The sequence below is a fragment of the Lissotriton helveticus genome, chromosome 1_1 (genome assembly GCF_964261635.1).
Source record: "Lissotriton helveticus chromosome 1_1, aLisHel1.1, whole genome shotgun sequence".
NCBI lineage: Eukaryota > Metazoa > Chordata > Amphibia > Caudata > Salamandridae > Lissotriton > Lissotriton helveticus.
The window spans coordinates 1,193,390,284-1,193,409,587 of NC_136057.1; positions in this window are offsets into that span (position 1 = coordinate 1,193,390,284).

Genomic DNA, 19,304 nt, shown 5'->3' on the forward strand with positions numbered 1-19,304 from the left:
AGGTGCGCTTACAGCACCATCTGCCGCAATGAGAAAAATGCGGGATGCAACCACCATGGTGGCCGTTGCATCCTGATTGGCATGGCGGGACCACAAGCACCTATGGCGGGCGGTCCCTTTTGCTGTTGCGGTGGCAGGCGAACTTTGTCTATACGCCACCGTAATGATGCCCTTGGTTAGCTTGCTGAAATATAATTGCCAAATTTCAGTATTTCTTTTAGTACAAAACATTTTTCGTAACTGAACTTTAAACTCACTAATCTTTGTTTTTTTTGCAGTAAATTCCAAAGGTTTTTTGTAACATAAAGTAAAATATTATTACCAGGCCTAACTTTAACATGACTTTAAACTTTTTTTCTGCGAATTTCTAGGCTTTTATTTTTAATATAAAGTAAAATATTACCGCAGCTTCTCTGTAATTGTGACTCTCCCATCTAACTGGGCTTGGGTGGTTGGAGAAAGGGGGCTCTCCATGAAAATAAGGGCAGAGAGTGAGGCCTGTGCATAGTAGGAGTTTGCTCACCTAAGGGAGCTTGGGGGCATAGAGGGAGTGGGCTCTGCACACAGTCTGCACACCGAGCACTAACTGTGCATGGTCAGCGCTTCCCCACCTAATTGAGATTGGATCTCTGGATAGCATGGGCTCTAGGCTCAGTCTGTGCACTGACCATTGACTGTGCATAGCAGGGTTTTCCCACCTAATGTGGCTTGTGTCTCTTGAGGGGAGTGGGCTGTACACAAAGTCTGCACACTGAGTACTGACTTCGAGTAGTAGGGGCATGGACTCCAAATGAGGCTTAGGTCTCTGGAAGGAGTGGACTCTACGCATAATCTACACACTGCCGACTGTTTGTAGCAGGGGCTTTTTGTCCACCTAATACCACGTGCGTGCCTGGAGAGAGTATACTCTACGCAGTCTCTGCACTGAGTACAGACTGTGTGCACTAGGGTATTGCCCACCTAATTGAGGTTCTTAATCCAATGGGAGTCCACTCTCCATAAAAATCTTTGTACAGCTTGAAGGCTGTGCTTCAATTTTTAAATGTATTTCTTTGAGGACACTCGAGGTCCCACTGGACCATAACTATGTATATAATATATATATATTTTTTAAATGTAGGAACGGGGGAGGAATAACTTCCCCCACAAGGGCTAGGGGTCAGGGGCAGAATTCGCTAAGTTTCACCGCGGAATCACATAAAAACCTCATGGGATGCCACAGAGTCACATCAACAGGAGGAAAATAAGCACATCGCACTACTCATGCTGCAATTTAGAACCAGTAGCGCAAGCAGCACTGAAAAACATCACGAATGGCACCTTGTGGTGCGCAAGAGCGCGTGGCCGCTCAAGTTGATTTTGCAGTCACTCGAGTAGAAAATCTACTCGAGCTGAGGCCAATCTACTAGAAACACACCCCTACGACCGTCCCACATTATAAAATCGCACTAGGGAATGACAAATCTTGCACACATTCACCACCTCAAATTTCTGGAGTCTTGCATGAAAAAGATTCCACCATACAGCTATTGGCAGAGTTTGCCTGAACTCTGCGTTACAAGAGTAATGCAGAGTCAGCGGAATGAAACATTCCACCCAGTCTAGATCCCTACCCTATCCCTTCTATACCTCTTTAAACATTTTCAGGACTTTGGTACCCTTATCCCTCCAGGTGTATTGGAGTCTAAACTCAAAGTGAAACTTAAACGCTCACCTCCCTCACAAAATGCTAATGATCTCACTGAGCACTACAGCAAATCCATCATCATGGTCCTTGACCAAATTGCCTCTGCCCAACTAACACCTCAAAGAAACATCCCCTCCAAATCCTGGTTCAATGCAGATCTAAACAGTAAGAGACGCGCGCTTAGGATGACAGAACGCTCATGGAGACTTCATCCCTCTCCCCCAAACCTTGCTCTCCTCAGAACCGCCAGAGGTAATTACAAAAAACACATCCATAATGAAAAGGCCTCCTTCTTTCGCGCCCAACTAGACTGAGCTAAAAATAGACCTAGGGAACTTTTCAACATCATCAAAAACCAAACTGCGTCTGCTCCCCCCAAATTGATCGCCAATACCAAAAGATGTGAAGAAATTGTGATTTTTTTTCCAATAAAATTGCTAAAATGTATCTATCCTTCACGTCAAATACCTCACCCCAGAGCTTCTCTCCCCTTTATGACCTCCTTCAAAAGTCACCCTTTTCTCCTTCCCCCTTCCACACCCTATTCTACCCCCGCATGAAGTCGCCCACCTGGATGACTGCCTCCCCAATCTGCAGCTCAAAAATAATGCCTCCTGGCTTCACTTCAGTCCCGTTACCGAGCTTGAAGTCTGCAACATTATCTCTAAGCTTAAATCCTCTTCTCATACCTTTGACCCGCTCCCTGCCAACTTCGTTCAAGAATTAAAGCATATCATTACTCCTTTTTGGACTACCATCATTCAACTCCTCCTTGACCTCTGGTTGCATCCCGGTTTCCCTCCAGCTTGGCCAAATCTCCCCCATACTAAAAAATGCCACTGCTAACCCTAATGACCTTAACAATCTGCGTCCTAACTCTAACCTGCCTCTTCTTTCCAAGGCCCTTGAAAAATGTGTTTTGATACAAATGGATAAACACATTGACTCATTCAACCTTTTAGACGCACTTCAGTCAGGCTTCCGAATGGGTTGTAGCACAGAAACTGCGATGCTCAACCTTGTGAATGATATCCATCACTCCCTAGACAAGGGGGAGGCTTCCCTTCTCATCCTTCTTGACCTCTCTGTGGCTTTCGATACTGTCTGCCACGCTACCCTACTCAACACCCTCAAAGACGGATTCGGCTTCAATGGTCCGGTCCTCCTTCTTTCAGTTCAGAACGCAACAAATTAAAATCAGCAACTGCCTCTCCAAACCCATGCCTGTCTCCTTGTGTGTCCCCCAGGGTTCCATTCTCTCTCCTTCTTTATTCAACCTCTTCATGGAGCCCCTCACCCTCATTCTAAAGAATGCAGGTATCAACTACCACCTCTATGCGGATGATATCCAACTTTACTATGAAATCAAATCCCATGCTGCCATTCTGCACCTCAATGATACCCTGACTAAGATTCAATGTTGGTTTCATAACAATCACCTGAAACTCAAACCTAAAAAAACTGAAGTCATTATCTTCGCACCTCAAAATAACCGGCTTCCTATTCAACACTGGCTCTCCGACATCAAAGCTCTCAACTGCTCCTTTATCCCCTCTAGCACAGTCAAATCCCTCGGAATAAGCATTAACCAAAACATTAGCCTTTCTCCCCACATTAAAAATGCTGCAAAAGGTGCTCTCTTTTCCCTACTTCACCTCAAGAAAATCAAACCCTTCATTCCTGTTGACGATTTTAAATAGATCACATCTCCCCCATTCTCAATGATCTCCAATGGCTTCCCTTAGAAGGCAGATCCATCTACAAGAACGCGTGCATTACGCACATAGCCTTGCATCTTCAAACCCCACTGTATCTCTTTCACAAACTTCACAAAGCGGGTTGCTCTAGAGATTTGAGGAGCACCAACACTCTCATTCTCCAACCGCCCATGGCCAACAAGAAGTCCACCCAGTCACGCTCTTTCTCCGGTAATGCCCCTACCATCTGGAACGCACTCCCCAAAAATCTGCTTTGCAACCCCTCATACTTCAGCTTCAAAAAAGATCTCAGGCGACACCTCCTCCTCAAATACTGGGGTCGTTGATCACTCCACCTTCTAAGTTTTCACATCCTGCCCATTATGGTGCTATGTTGCTCATCGAATTATACCTGACCTACTAACCCCATCCCTCTCTCCCACATTTTCCCCCATTCCCCTCCCTCCCGTTCTCCATCCCCCTTCCACCTGCTCCCATAGATTCCCTGCATACTCCTACATACTATCTCCTCGCCCTTCTCCTGCCTGTGATCTACCCTTCCCCCATTCCTCCCCCCACTTCCCCTGGCAACCCTGCTTGCATAGTTTACTCAATCCCTGATTTTGGACTATATGCTACTTCTTATCTCCTTGTCTAGATATTTATTGCTCTTCACTTCATGCTCGTTTATTTTGCTCTTAATTTTTTGTACGATTGTAATGTAATTATCGCACCTTGTCTATACTGCCATCCCGGTAAAGCACTCTGATACCCTTGGGTCTAGCCAGCGCTATATTAAATTGTTTAAATAACAGATAAATAAATAAATAAATAAGTCTCAGAGTTCTGCAATGGCAATCGCAACAGTTTTTCTCCTGCCAATCACGTCCTTTAGTCTTCTGCGACTCCAGCAGGAAAGGCCAATCAGGTTTCGTTTTTTGTCCTTTTTCCCCATGAGAGCCCTGAAGCAACACATATCCATAAGGTTTGAACCTTTCTCTAAAGTGACTGTACAGATATACACCCAATCACAAAACCCATGATTTCCGATAAAAAATTTAGTTTTCTGTCAAATATGATGTAATTCTGTTTGGCTGTTTTGTCTGGATTGTTGTCAAATTTTCTCTATAGAAATGATGGGGAGAAATGTGTTTTAAAAGCCTTCCTTTTTTGCAGTACCCACTTCATTGATCACCCCAAAACTTTAGAGGAAGCATCTGAGGTGGAGGAACTTTTACCTGGAAATTTTGAAGAAGATTCTTCAAATAACACCAACGTTAATAGTGAAACAAAAAACTCATCCTTATGGAAACACTGACCTAACTGTCTAACTATAACCTATAACTACACAACGGTGACTGCCATTATGACACACACAAAAATACACACACTAAAAATACAAAGGTTAGAGTAAAGAAATAGATGTTGAAATGAGTGAAATGACTATCATTTATAAACCAAAAACCCACTGAAATTCGCCAATTTAGCTAACAATAACTCGTGCCAACATCATGCACTGTTTTGGCCTTGCATATTACGTCACTCATCACATGTTAAATGACATCATCGATGACCTCACTCATCACTAATGACATCACTATTGATATAATTCAATGAATGTGAAAATGAACTATACGCTTTACATAATGGAAGGTGTTCAGCGAGCTAAACATAGACTCCATTTTCTATCACCTCTGTGGTCCTAATGGGTGTAACCTCACGAATGTGCACAACATAAAGCATATATGTCAAAGCACGAACATTTGGTAGAGAATATGGTCTTTGTTGACTGGCATTCAGGTACATAGGAAATGTAATGTCTCTGAAGACATTCAAAACCCTGTATTGTCAAAAAATAATGTAGTCATATTTCTGAAATGCGTGGACTACCATACACCATTAAAACACAGCTTCAAATCATGCTACGACTTGAATTGTTTGCAAGTAAGTTACTCATATATTATACATTCTTCAACAATATACAATGTCTAAGAATTTTTACTGAACATCTCTGGAAATATATGCCTGCACCTTACAAATCTCCAATTTGTTTAAAAATTGTCCACAGGCTAATGCACCACACCCTGCCCTCCGTGATCAGTTTCCTGGCCTTGCTACTGCCCCATCCCACCTGTTCTCCATTTTCCATCTTCATATGCGTATCCCTGCTACCTCCATTCTGATTTCCATGGTCATCTTACTGCCACTGCCCCCTCTTCTACATGTACACGTCCCTGCTTCCTCTCTCCCTGAGGTGGTGTGCTGCCACTGCTCTCTGTCGCTGCCCCAGTCCCTGCCCAGTTCTCCATGTGTGCTCCTGCGTCCTATCACCCTCACTCAATGTGCTTTTAATCTCCCTGATCAGTCACTGCCCAGCATTGCTGCTTTGCCCCCTCCTCTCTGCCCCATACTCTGTGTGCATGCCCCTGGCCCCTGGTCTGCTGTATGCTGCTATGTTGAAACTGCCCTCTATTATTCCAATTACCTCTCTCCCTTTCCCCTCATTCTCTGAGTGTAATTGTTTGTCGTTGCCACTTCCCACCCTTCTCTGTATTGCTGTAACTGCTGCTGTGCTGCCACTGTCCTTCATACTGTCCCTGTTGCTTCTCCATCCTCTGGCATTGCTCTCCATGTGTGCGGCCTCACCCAATTACTCCTTAGTTTGTTGTGCTGCCTTTACACCGATGCTGCTACCTCAATCCGTAAAAGTCCCTCCCCTCCCCATGTACTCCTGTCTCCTCCCTTCCTGTTCCATTCTACTGATAATGCTTCTGTTCTGCCATTGCCCTCTCTTGCTGCACCTGCCCCTCAATGTGCATGTCCTTGTGCCATCCACCCCAGGTTTTGTTTGCTGCTGCTGCACTCCATTTCTGCCCGTCCCTGTTCTCAACATGCTTGCCCCTCACTAATTGGTACACTGTGCTGCCCCTGCCCTCCATTGATGCCCCTCCCTCTCCCAACTGCACCCTGTTATCTGTAGGCATGCCCCTGACCTCTCCCTCCCTCGTCCATTTTGCTGGCAGTTTCCCTGTATTGTTCTGCCCTAACGGATTGCCCCTGCATCTCCACCATACCCATTGCCTTCTGTGTGTGTGCCCTTGCACCCACGCTCGTTAGTCTGTTGTGCTGGCACTATCCTCTGTTGCTTACCTCGCTCCCCTTCCCACTTGTTCTCCCTGTGTGTGCCTCAGGCCTTATGCTCATTGGTCTGTTGCACTGCCACCAGTGCTTTATTTCTGCTGGTGTTTTCCAGTGCTCAGCGACAGCATGTATTTATAAACAGCAGGACATGCTTATGAGAAACCATCATATGGTGGCACTCTATGCATGTTTATAAGCAACGTTCATGAGGGGAGTATTAAACTATTAATATATATGGGACATTAATCTGCTGTTAAAATTGAAATAGGTTGTGCCAGCTGCAGTGGACTAGTGAGGAATACCTGGGTCCTGGCATTTACTTTTTTACTAATAAAGAACTGGCTACCCCTGACCATTTGCTGCCACTGCTCTCCATTGCTATCTCTGCCCTCTTCCCCATCCCCTTTTCTCTGTGTACATTCCCTTGCCGTGCTTTCTCCCAGGGCCATTACCTCCCGTCCCTCCCTCGCCTTCCTTCAGCACAATTGAGGCCCCGCCTCCCACCCAGACCCACCCCCAGCATAAAAACTCTGCCCGCCCCCACCTCCACCTGTTTTTTTCTGTCTCCCTACTGAGACTTACCTTTTCAGCTCCTCTCTGTGGCGGTGCCGGGGAGTCTTCGGTCTGGTTCTCTGCTACGGCGGTGCCCTCTGCAGCGTTCTCCTGGCTGTGCCTCCTCGCCTCGTCTCCCTCGTGGTATGGGGGCGGAGCGGTGGCTCAGGATTCCTCGGCGGTGTCCGGCGGTCCTCCTGTGGCTGGGGCTGCGTTTCCGGGTCGGGCTGCGTGGCTGCCTCCTCCCGGTGTGCTGTCTTTCGGGAGTCCAGGTAGGACGGGTTTGTGCCCGTTTCCTTGTTTGTTTCTTGGCGGGGCGCGTTGCTTCTTGCACCCGGGGACTGCCGCTCTGCCGGCTGCCCAGTGAGTGGCTGGGCATGGCCCGGCCCCCTTGCTATGGTCCCCCTGCTCCTATGAGGTGCACCGTGTGGGTTTTCCGGGGCTTCCCTGTGCCTTTTTCCATCCACGGCTCCTCGGCTTCACATGTCCTTTTTCGTGCCTTCTGGATTTGTGTGCCGCTGTCAGATTCTTCGCACTGCTGTGGCGTAATTGTACATATTCACGGCCTGTGGGTTCTACAGCCTGCTGGTGCGTTTTTCTTGCCCTGTGGATGTTGTATCCCGACCGGCCTTGGTGCTGTGCCTCAGTGACGTCCTTTGGTGGCACTGGTTTTCGCTGGATGGCTTCTGTTCTTGTCCTGCTGCTCCATGTTCCCTTTGGTGGTAGCCTTGATGGTTGTCTGCCCCTGGGTCTGCTCCTGACGGGGTCGCATGGGGATTGGTTGGGGGCGTACTGGGCTCCTCTTCCTCTGCTGCTGGGTCTCTGGTCCCCCTGGGGTGCCCTTGTCGCAACTGGCTCCGTGGGGGTGTTCTGCCTTTCTTGTCTCATGATGGTGCTGGCCTTGATTGTGGCTGCCCTGTCCTGTGTTCTGGGGTTTGGTTGATGCCTTCCGCGTCCCGTCCTCCACCGGCTGGTCCTATGTGCACGTGGTTCCTGTCTGGGTCCTTGGGTGTGGATCCTTCTCCCGCCTCTGCTCTGTGTGTGGCTCCGGGGTGGTGAGTGTTCGGGCCGTGGGTCGCTGGACTCCTGTGCAGGTCGGCAGGGTTTTTCCTGTTTCCTGCTGGGCGGGGCCTGTGGGTTTCTTTCCTTGGTGTCCCCGGCCCTCCCGGTTGGGCTTGCCCTTTTGTGCCGGGGTGGGGGTTGGTGCTGTGTGTAGCATGCGTTGCTCGTACTTGTTGTAGGTGCGTGTGGCTTTGTCCGCTGTGGTGCTGCCCTGCTGTCTGTTGCTTGGCGGTTTCCTGTGCGGCCTGCCGTTGGCCGTCTCTTCCCAGCCCTCCTTCTTCCTTCTGCGCTGTGTTGGTCCTGATTGTTTTCAAGTTTTCTCTGCGCTCTCGGTTTGCGCCAGGGCGTTCCCTTCTGGGCTGTGCGTCCCTGTCTTCCTCCAGTGGCTTTGCTTCTTGGTGTGGGTCGCCCCTTTCCTCCTATTGTGCAGTTGGCCTCTGTCCTGGTCGCGCTGCTTGGTGGGCCTGTTCTGCTTGGCTGCTGCCGTGGCGCTGGCTGGCCTGTTCTCCGCTTCTTCTGTGCCCTCCTTGGTGCTGGGTTTCGTGGAGTTTGCGGTGGCGGTTCGTGGTGGCTGCATGTCGCCTCCTTGGGCCCTCTGCTTGCCTTGCCTTGGTTGGGGCGTCCTGCCTTTCTCCCGTGCCTTGCACTGGGGCCTCTCCGTGGTCCCTGCTGTGGGTTTCTCCTCCGTCTTTCGGGTGGGCGCGGTTTTGTCCGTTTCTTTTGCCCTGGCTGACTGCCTCTTGGTCAGTGTGCCTTGCCCTGTTGGGTTCCTGTCACTGCTGTATGTTCTTGGGTGCTGGGTCGGCTTGGTGCGTGTTCCACCGGTTTGGAGAGGGTTTGGCTGTCTCCTGTGCCTGTCTCCGGTTCCTGCTGGGTGGCTCTGCTGGACTGGGTGTCCTGTTTGCTTGCCATGTGTTCCATCTCCTGGGTTCCTGTCGGTGGGGCTTGGGTCTGGGGCCCGCTCCATTCTGGTGCTGTGGCTGGGGTGTCTGGCGGCTTTGTGCCTGTCCTGGTTCTCCTGGGGGTCTGCTCCTGGATTTGGCCTGTGCCCTTCCGTGTGTTGGCCCTTCGGGCTGCCTTTCCGCGGGCCCTTCCTGGTGGTTTTGGCTTGCCCTGTATTTTGGGGTCGCTTCTCCCCTCTTCCCGGTCCCTGCTTCTTTTCTGCATTCCTGCGGTTCTATGTGGGGTATGCCCGTTTCTGTGTTGCATCCTTCCTCTTCGGCCTTGGGCCTTCGCCCTGGGTCTTCCCGCTTGTCCGGACGCTCTTGTGTGCTCAGCCCCGTTCCCTTGTCCGGTGGGTGCCTGGTCTCTCTTCCTTCATGGGTTCAGCCTTGTGGCCCCGGGGGCTCCTCCAGCGTGTCCTGTGGCTGCTGGTGCTGGGGCGCCTGGCTTCTGCGGTGTTCCCTGGGCTTGTTTTCTTCTTCTGAGCCTGTCACTCTGGCTCCTGTTGGGTTGGTCTCCGGGGTCTGTTGTCCCTGCTGCCCTTGTCGGTCGGTCCACGGGGGGGCTCTCCTGGTGGCTCGGCCGCTGTTGCCTTCTGGCTCGGTGTTCTCTGGCTCCTCCGGCTCCGCTTGTGGTGGCTTCGGTTGCCGGCCTGTTCGGGCTTGGCTCGGTTTGGGTTCCTGTTCTGGTTCTTGCTGCTCTCCCGGGGGTCCGCTTGCTGGTGGCTGTTGCGACGTTTTGGCCTTGCCCTGGTGTCCTTTCGGGGCTCTCTGCGGGTCTGTGGGTGTTGGCTCCGTGGTCGTTCCAGTGGCTTGGTCCTCTGCCTCGTTTGGATGGGTCCTGTTTCTGGTCCTTGTCCTTGGTTGCCTGGGTCCTGTTTCTGTGGGCTGGGGTCTGGGTGCTGGGTCTGTCAGCTCTCTGCCTTGGTGGGTGACCTGTGTGCTGGCTGTTCTGCTTTGCTGGTTTCTTACTTCACCCTGGGTTTTCTCACGTCTTCCCCTTCCCGGCTTTTCCGCTGCTCTGGCCTTTCCTGTGCGGGCTCCCTGGGTTTGTGCTCGGGGGTTGCTGCTGCTCCCCGTTGGCCTTGGGCTCTTTGTTTTCCTCTCCTGTCCGGGCTGTGTTGCGCTCGGGGGAGGTTCCTTCCGGTGGCTTCGTGCCCGTTGGGGTTTCGGGCTCTTCCCCTGGGTTCTGTGCGGGGTTTGTGCCTGCTGCCTGGTGGTTGTGCGCCTGGGTTCGACTGTGTTGGGGGTTCCGGTCTGGTTGGCGGTGGCTTGCGGGCTTCCCGTCGGCCCTCCACTTGGCTGGCCTGTGCTTGGTGTTTGTGGGCCTTTTGGGCCTGGTGTTCTGCTCTGGGTGTTGTTCCCGTTGTGCTGGCCTACTTTTGGTGGGGCGGTTCCCTCCTGCTGGGGCTCTTCTGGGTTTGTCGGTGGCCCCTCTGCGAGTGCGGTGGGCGTCTTTCCGGCTTCTTGGTGCTCCTGTTTCCTTGCTTGTTGCCTGGGGTCTGTTGCCTGGTTGTTTTTCCGGGTCTGCTGTGTTTGTTTCCCCACCTTGTCCGGTCCTTCCCTTCGGGGTCTTTGCTCCTGGGTGTGGTTGTCCTGTCCGGTCCTCCCTCTGGGCCCCTTGCGGGTCTTGGGTTTCGGCTCTTGCCTTTTGGGTTTTCCCCCCGCGTGGGCCTGGTCGGGTGGCTGCCTGACCTGCTGCGCGCACTGTGGCGGCCTGTGTTCCGGTTCTTGGTCCCGGGTTTGTGTCCTCTGGTGTCCTCTTGGCCTTTCATCCTTGGGGAGTCGGCGTGGTCGGCGGCTCTGCTTTGGGCTGTCGTCGCCCCTGTGGGGCGCTTGGGGGTCTTGTGGGCCCTGTCTGGGCCGTTTCGCTTCTGTCTGGGCTGTTCGGATCTGTTGGTTTTGGGTCTGGTTCCGTCCTTTGTCCCTCCGGTGACTCGACGTTTTGGCTCTGTCACGGGTTGGTTTTGCCTGTGTTCAGTCCTGCTCCTTCCTTGGCTGTGGCTCCTTTGGTTGGTTTGACTGTCCGGCCTCTTTTTCTGTGGTGCCTGCTGGTTGTGGTGTCCTTCCGGGTGGTGGACTCTGTTTGTTCGCTTTGGTCCGGCTCGGGTGTTTGCCTTCCCCCGCTCCGTGGGGTTGTTGGTTTCGGTCCCCTATCTTGGTGGCTTTTCCTCTGGTGGGGGTTCGGGCTTCGGAGTCTTGTCCTCTTTGCGAGGCCAGGGATGTTGATCTGCTGTGTTTGGGGCACTGTTTTGTGTTCTTTGTCACTCAGTTGTCCGTCTCTGTTTTCTTCTGCTTGCTATGTCCTCAATTGTGCTGAAGGAAGGCGAGGGAGGGACGGGAGGTAATGCATCCATTTCTAACGATAATGGCATTACTCCTAGTCCTACTCCCTCGCCTTCCTTCAAGGACCCTCCCTCCCTCCCGGTGCGGTTCAACTGAGTGCTGGCTCGGCTTGTTTGTGTACAGGTGGAGGTGGGGGCGGGCAGAGTTTTTATGCTGGGGGTGGGTCTGGGTGGGAGGCGGGGCCTCAATTGTGCTGAAGGAAGGCGAGGGAGTAGGACTAGGAGTAATGCCATTATCGTTAGAAATGGATGCATTGTGCTGCCATTGTCCCAGTGCTACCAATGCCCACTAGTGTGCCCTGCCTCCCCCTGCCTCATTCTGTGTGTGTTCCCCTGCCCCTTCTCTCCCTAGTATGTTATGCTGCCACTGCCCCTGTGTTGTAACTGCCCTCTGTTATTGCTCCTGCCCTTGCCCCTAGGCACCATTCTCTCTGTATTCATGTCACTGCCCCCTCCCCACCTGTTTCATTGTGCTTCCACTGCCACTGTGCTGCCTTCCCCTCAATTGCTGACACTACTCCACTGTGACCCACTGACCCAATTCTCAGTGTGCATGGACCTTCCACTCTCCCTCCCGGGTCAATTGAGCAGCCACGGCCGGTGGTAGGTGTAACTGCAGGGCGGTGACGTAGGGAGGGGGAGGGGCAGGGTGGGGGGTTGTAATGTATGGATTAAGGACTTTAACAGGTAAGTAAACATATAAATAAATAAAACGAATTTCGTTGCGCGCACTGCATCGCATTTGGTGATGCAGTGCACACAATGAAATTCGTTTTATTTATTTATATGTTTACTTACCTGTTACACTCCGTAATCCATACATTACAACCCCCCACCCTGCTTCTTCCCCTCCCTACGTCACCGCCCTGCAGTTACACCTACCACCGGCCGTGGCTGCTTAACAGAGTTGAGAAATGTTGGTTTTTGGTTTATTTGTCCCTTGGTTGGAGAAGGTCTATGTAACACATCCCCTTGAGTATCAGGCCAATTTATTGTGGGAACCATATATGGTAGAAAGGAACATAGAAACCTTCTATAGCCAGAATCAGTAAAGAGAAAGAGATAATGGAACAGCAGACAGAACGGAGTCATGGAGAAACAACTTAACCAAGCAGTATACGAAGGAAAGAGATGGCACAGAGCGGTCCTATATGAAAAAAAAAGAAAGTAAAACCACAAAAATAGAATACTTACCTGTGCTTTCATTTCTCTTCCCGAGGGACTCCAGATGGGATACATCTACCTAACAAGGGAAAACAGAAGAAGAGTGTATGAAATAGGAATAACGTGCCCTTATCTTGAGAAATTCAAGAGACTCCTGCTGAAAAAGGAAAAGGGACTTATCGTTACTGAAGAAATAGATTGCATGACTAAAATGATATCAACCTTCTTCAGATATCATCCCAGCAAGAGAGTTTTGTTTCCCCTTCACCTGTTCCACGCCTTTCCAACATGTGGTGCCAGACGTGGAATCCATTTACATGTGTTACAAGATGGAGAACTTTATTCATCAACTAGCTGACGGACAGAAAAAAAGTAGAATGGGCCCTAGAGTGGTACATCAAAACCTCTGAAAGTGAACGCAGTACCTATAGAGATTTCTTGAAAACTCAAGTCGAACAGTTGCAAAAAGTGTCTAAGAGACAACTTCAACTTGTCACTAGGATTACCCAGAGTAAATGATTGGTACCCTCAGGTCCCACTGTTTCCCTACAGAAATTCCCACCTGGTTAAGGTACAGAGGGTTTTCTCTTAATTTTCAGAGGCCTATGACAGCTAGTTTGTTGCCCATTGAGACATGGCCTCATTAACTGGCTCTATAATTAGTGGGAGGGGCACAGACTGCATACCAATCGGCCAATCTCAGTGGAATTTGTCCTAATGGACATTAAGAAGATTATACTCGAGTGGCTTGGGTTCGATGAAGAAATGCATCGGATACGATTTAGAAGGAATGGGGCTTACCCGTAAAACCCCAAGGATCTTCTTTAAAATGAAGGATGCAGCTGATAGGCAGTTCAAACACCAAGAGGCAACTAAGGAGGGAATCTTGGCTAAGATTTATTTAGAACAATATCTTCAATCCTTACCTATACTCCTCCATCGGTGGTTAAAGCAACTTCTGAATCTCTCTTTGGAGCAAGCCATCTAAATAGCTACCACCTTTTCCCAAGCTCAACCCCACTAATAACGTTCTTGAGCCCACAAAAGGGTCCAAAACTATGTCAAGTGGAAAGGTCTCGAAGAAGCTTTTGAATCTTCATCATGATTTACCACATACATGACCAATCAAGCTAGACATTTAACCTGGACCCCAATATTATGAATGCGGAGAATGGGGGTCACATTGCCCAGCTATATGGAAGTAAGGAGCCAGAAGAAGAACTCAAGGAGATAAACTATACACCCCAACCTATATACTTCACTCAAGAAATGGGACTTACTTAATAGGTTAGTTTGCAAATCAATGAGAAGTGTGTTACCGCTTTGTTAGATTTTGGGTGAGGACAGTCCTTAATCAAAGATGATTTATTTTACCCCAGCAGATTATCCCTCATAAATATGTTTACATTTGATGCATTCAAGGAGATCAGAAGGTCTATCCCCTTACCTGAATCAAGCTAAAGGTAAATGGCCAAGAACCTTCAGTAGAAATTGGGGTCCTCCATAAGTTGTCTGAAGATGACATCTTAGATGCGGACAATCATCAGTTCCTCACTCTCCTCCAAGAGATCATACATGCAGACCAGGCATTGATGAGTGAGGCTCCATCTGCACATGAGAACCTAAAAAATCTATCTTTACTTAGAGGCACTGAATATAAGAAACAGAGGTGAGATAAAAAGTGAAAAGGACAATTCCAAAATGCCTTAGCCTTACAAGAGCCCTAGGAATTAGATCCCAACTTTCGAGCGACCAAGTTAAATGATTCAACACCTCAAAATGCATAACAAAGAGCAGACAGAAGGAAGCAAATTAGAAAACCAAAGACATTACTCTAAATTAGAACATTGGAATGCTGGGAGCTCCATTGCAGACAATGGAGTGCTCCCTGCTTCTACGGGCCAGTAAAGGCCCGCAGAGCAACATTCCAATGTTTTACAAAGGCCTCTCGGAGCTCGAGGGGATTTAAATCCCCTCGAGCTTCGAGAGGCCTTTGTTTTAGTTGTTCAAACATTCTGCCCTCTAGTGGCAGAATGTTCTAATAGCCTTATAGCCCTTCATAGCAGGGTTATACCTGCTAGTAAAGTCCCGATCCGTTGTTAAAGTCCCTCGCCTTCGGTTTGGCCTTTAACGAAGGAGCGGACCTTTATTAGCCGGTATAGCCCGCTACGGCAGGCTATAAGGCTATATTAAGACAGTCCGGTATGGATTATTATAGTTGATAAATTTCGCTTTTTGGTTTGTTTGTCCATTGGTTGGGAAACCATATATGGTAGAAGGGAAATAGAGCCCTTTAATAGCCAGAACCAGTAGAGAGAAAAAGGAAATGGAACAACAGACAGAATGAGTCGGAGAAAACCCACTTAACGCAAGCAGTATGTGAAGGAAAGAGAGGGCACAGAGAGAGTTCCTATATGAGAAAGAAAACGTTGTAAAACCACAAAAATAGAATACTTACCTGTGTGTTCTCTTCCCAAGTGAATCCAGACGGGATGCATCCACCTGACAAGGGATAACAGAGCAAGAGTGCATGAAAATGGAATAATTTAACTTTATCTTGAGAAATTCGAGAGAATCCTGCTGAAAAGGGAAACTTGACTTATTGTTACTGAAGAAAGAGAGTGCGGCACTAAAATGAATCTTTGTCATAGTATCGTCCTGACAAGATAGTTTTCTTTGCCCTCCATCTATTTAATGCCTTCCTCAACCATTCTATTGCTGCCCCTCCCCTGTTTTTCTGTGTGTGTGTTTGTGTGTATGTGCCCATGCCCCCTGCCTGCCTGGTCCTCTCTGCAGTGACTGCCCTCTGCAGCAGCCTCTGCCCCTGTTCTCCATGTGCAATCCCCTGTTCCTTCCCACTTTGGTCCATTATTCTGACACTGCCCTTGTGCTGCCTTTACCCTCTGTAGTTGCTCCTTCCTTTCCTCAATACCCTCCTCATTCTCTGTGTTATTGGCAGTGCCCTCTCCTGCTCAAGTCCTTCAAGCTGCCCAGCCCCTGTGTTGTCACTTTCCTCCGTTCCCTCTTATGTCTCTCCTCTCCTCCCCTGCCTCAGTCTGTGTGCCTGCCCTTGCCCTTCCCTCCCTGGGTCGTTGTTCTGTCATTGTCCATTGTGCTGCCACAGGCCTTCATACCCTCAATTGCTGCCCCTGCCCCTTGACCGTGTACAGATGCTTTTTCCACCTGGAAGTGAAGAGAGAACAGACACTTAAATGCAAGTTTCTCAAAAATGGCTGAACAGATTTTTGCCAAATAACGAAAAGCACGTTTTCTGTGTAAATTTTTCCGTTTTTGCCAAACTTAGTGCAATGTCATTCAGCTGCTTTTTCCTCATCACGTCCTAATATTTCTCATGATCATTAATTTGGGAAATCAATGTTTTGGGACTCACACCTTCTTCTTGACCCTGCCTGATGGATCGGAAACAACTTTTTAGGAGGAGGCTGATGTTGATATACATTTTTTGCAAAGTTTTGTGAAAATTGTTCAATCGGCGCTAAGTTATTAGCGATACAAAAAGTGTTCTTCCAATGGAAACTCTGACCTAACCATACCTACACAGTGGTGACTGCCATTTGTGGATACTGCATTTGTTGGCTTCAGAACTCTAGCACTTTACCCCTGTTAAACAAGACAAAAGTGACTTTGCTCCCTCTTTAAACATGGTTCAGTTGGCTTTTTCATAAATTTTGGATATTTAACTTTCTTGTCAGTACCTAGTATATTGTATAGAAAGTGCACCCAGGTCAAACTTAGGGGCAGATTTATGAAGGCCTTGCGCCGCCGGTGCGTCACTATTAACATGGGAAAAAGTGACGCACCGGCGGCGCAAGGCCTTCATAAATCTGCCCCTTAGTACGTTACTCAGAATGCATGATTTGTGTAAATCTGTTTACCAATTTTCGAGAAATTTGCATTTAAAGAGGTACACAGGTGGACTTGAAAGTATTAAAAAATAAGTTTATCTAGCCGGTTGGTGCCCTGTAACCGGTTGGTGCCCTTGGGGAATTGGGGGCAGGCCCTCCAGCCAACCCTCCACCACTCATGGCCAAAGGCCATACATGACGTGGGGGTTGGGTGACCATGGGGGTTGGGCAGAGGACATGGCTTGCGGCCGCGAACCACTCTGCATGGCCAAAAGCTGTGCTCAGCAAGAGAGTTAAGTGAATATGATCCAAACAACCTTAGAAATTCACTTAAAAAACACAAAGGTTTCAGTTGTATTATACCGAGATATTATAACAAGATGTTACTTTACGTTAACAGAACCCTAGAGATTCACCGGAGAAAAACAAAAATTAAAGTGATAAAGGTAGATATGATAGTAAAATCTTACCTTATGCTGAAAAACTCTTCTAAATTCCCATAAAAAAACAAAACTGGCATTATCTTTAACTAAGGCAAAATTATGTTAGCTTACTTTAAAAAATAAAAACCCAATAAACTTACAGGAAAAAAACCAAAAGTGACAATATAGTTAGGTGTAGAAATAATACAAAACGGAACATTAAAACAACTAAAAAACACTCACATTCACCAGTTATAGTTCACTGAGCTAACTACAACTTGTGCCTCTGCCATGCACTGCTTATTACCTGACACATTATATCACTCATGACGTGTTAAATGACTCTGCTGACTTTGTCTATAATACTGGCGTTTTTTCGGGAGGACTGTGATTGAGACACACTTGTCCATGACAGGTAGACCCTGTTTGCACAGATGGGAGATCATCCTATTGGGCATCAGGAGTGGAGGAAGGTGGACCTGCTTACCCTAGATCACATATGACCTACGAAACCCTCCACCCCGGACCACCCCAAATCGTTCTAACTGCCTGAAAAATGGTTTTAGTAGTAACACCGACAAGCTATTAACTCCCCTGAGCACCTTTCAGGAAAGGAGGAGGGTACGGTGATAGATGTAAAAACACTTCAGCCCATTTCTGTATTTGGGGGACATTTAGAGAAGGGAGTAGTAAAGGATGGAGTCTGTTCCAGAACACAGCTCCAGGATAATGAAATGGTAGTATACCTAACAGAGGTACCTAAACTCCCAAAGGATGGGTATGAAGACTATGAAGACTGTGACTCATTCAAGAACAAGGTCATCTACTTGTTCAGGGACACCCTGCACTGCTATTCAATAATAAGGGATAATATCAAGTATGTCGAGAGAGTAACGGTCCTGGGGTCACCAAAGGATGTAGTCAAAGTTTTCTTCTCCTGTATGGCTCCAGTTGACGGTTTAATGTCTATAGATTCTCGTACCATCCCTATTGCTAATACCTCTATCATTATTAGATATAGACTGCGGACAGGACTGGACAAACAGCTATATAGGCCACCTAGGGCTACTACAAAATGGGGACACTCCACTAAAACAAGTTGCGCAGAAACACAGGAATGACTACAGATAGGAGGACTGATACCACAAGATGCATATGTAATCCTCCCTGGTCCAAATGCGACCAGGTCCCTAGCGAAAGCCCCTGTAGGGCTGAGGTCAGCCATAAACTCAAAGGCTAATTGTGAGCATTTGAATGTGACCCTAAGAGGAGAGGGGGTTGGCAATCTCTTTAATACTGAGCAAGGAGGAGTACCCACTGAGTGTAGTACTACTGATATCAATACTAAAGTTTGTTCCCGACATTTAGGAGTTTTGGTCTTGAATGTGGCAGAGATTACCAAATTGCTAGTAGACCACAATTGGGGATTTTTTGTGGATTTATATGATGTGATACTCTTCCAAGAAACGTGGATCTGCACACCCTACATAGAAGTGGGTTCTCTACCTATGGTTTAAGTGCCATAAGGAAAGATAAGTGGAGACTATTGGGGGTTTCACGATATGGATTTAAAACGCTCTTGGGTCAAAAGTTAGGATGGTCCCCCCAATATTTGACTGCGGAGTGGGATATTGCTTGGCAGGTCCCACAGTTAGATCTTCCCCCAGTTAGATGGACTAAAAGAGGAAGCCAGGTATTGGCTCTTACACTGCAGTATGACTTGAGAGCCCCCAATGGGAGAACAAAATCAGATGGAAATGGGGACCTAACCTTTAACAGACCTGGTTACACCAGCAGGATTGCCTATTGCCTGGTTGCCCTAAATCTTTGGCCATTGGTTTACAATATGGCAGTGGCCAGTCGATCAGATAGTGACCATAACACCCTGATTCTTTCTTTAACCCATTGCGTGCTGCCGTCGGCCGTTGGCCGTCGCGAGCACTATCGACGCGGCCCATCCCGCGCACGGAAACGGACGGCACTGCGGCGGAATTACTGCCGCGGTTAACAGGTTAATAAACCTGGGTGATAATGATCCCAATATCAGCGGTAGAACAGACCTGGGTGAATTGTCCATTACGAACAACTTGAGAATGATCAAATGGGACTTGGTTGTGGAACATCCAGAGATCCTGGAAGTAGTTAAAGGTAAATTACGTTTGGAGGTGACAGAGATGTCTAAACTCTCTAAAGATAAAGTAGCAGAAAAATTGATCACCAAGCATGAAACCCTATTTAGTGAGATTAGGCATCTGTTGGGTAAACGTGTAGCTAGCAGAAATCTGAGCATGATAAGATGCTGCCAAAGCAAGAATCTCAGACAGTTTGGAATAATCAGGACAGTAGGAAAGCCAAGGTCGACCTTGTAAGGGCCGTAAAATCTAACGTTCATTCTCATCTAGTGGCTTGTAGAAAAAGATATAGGAA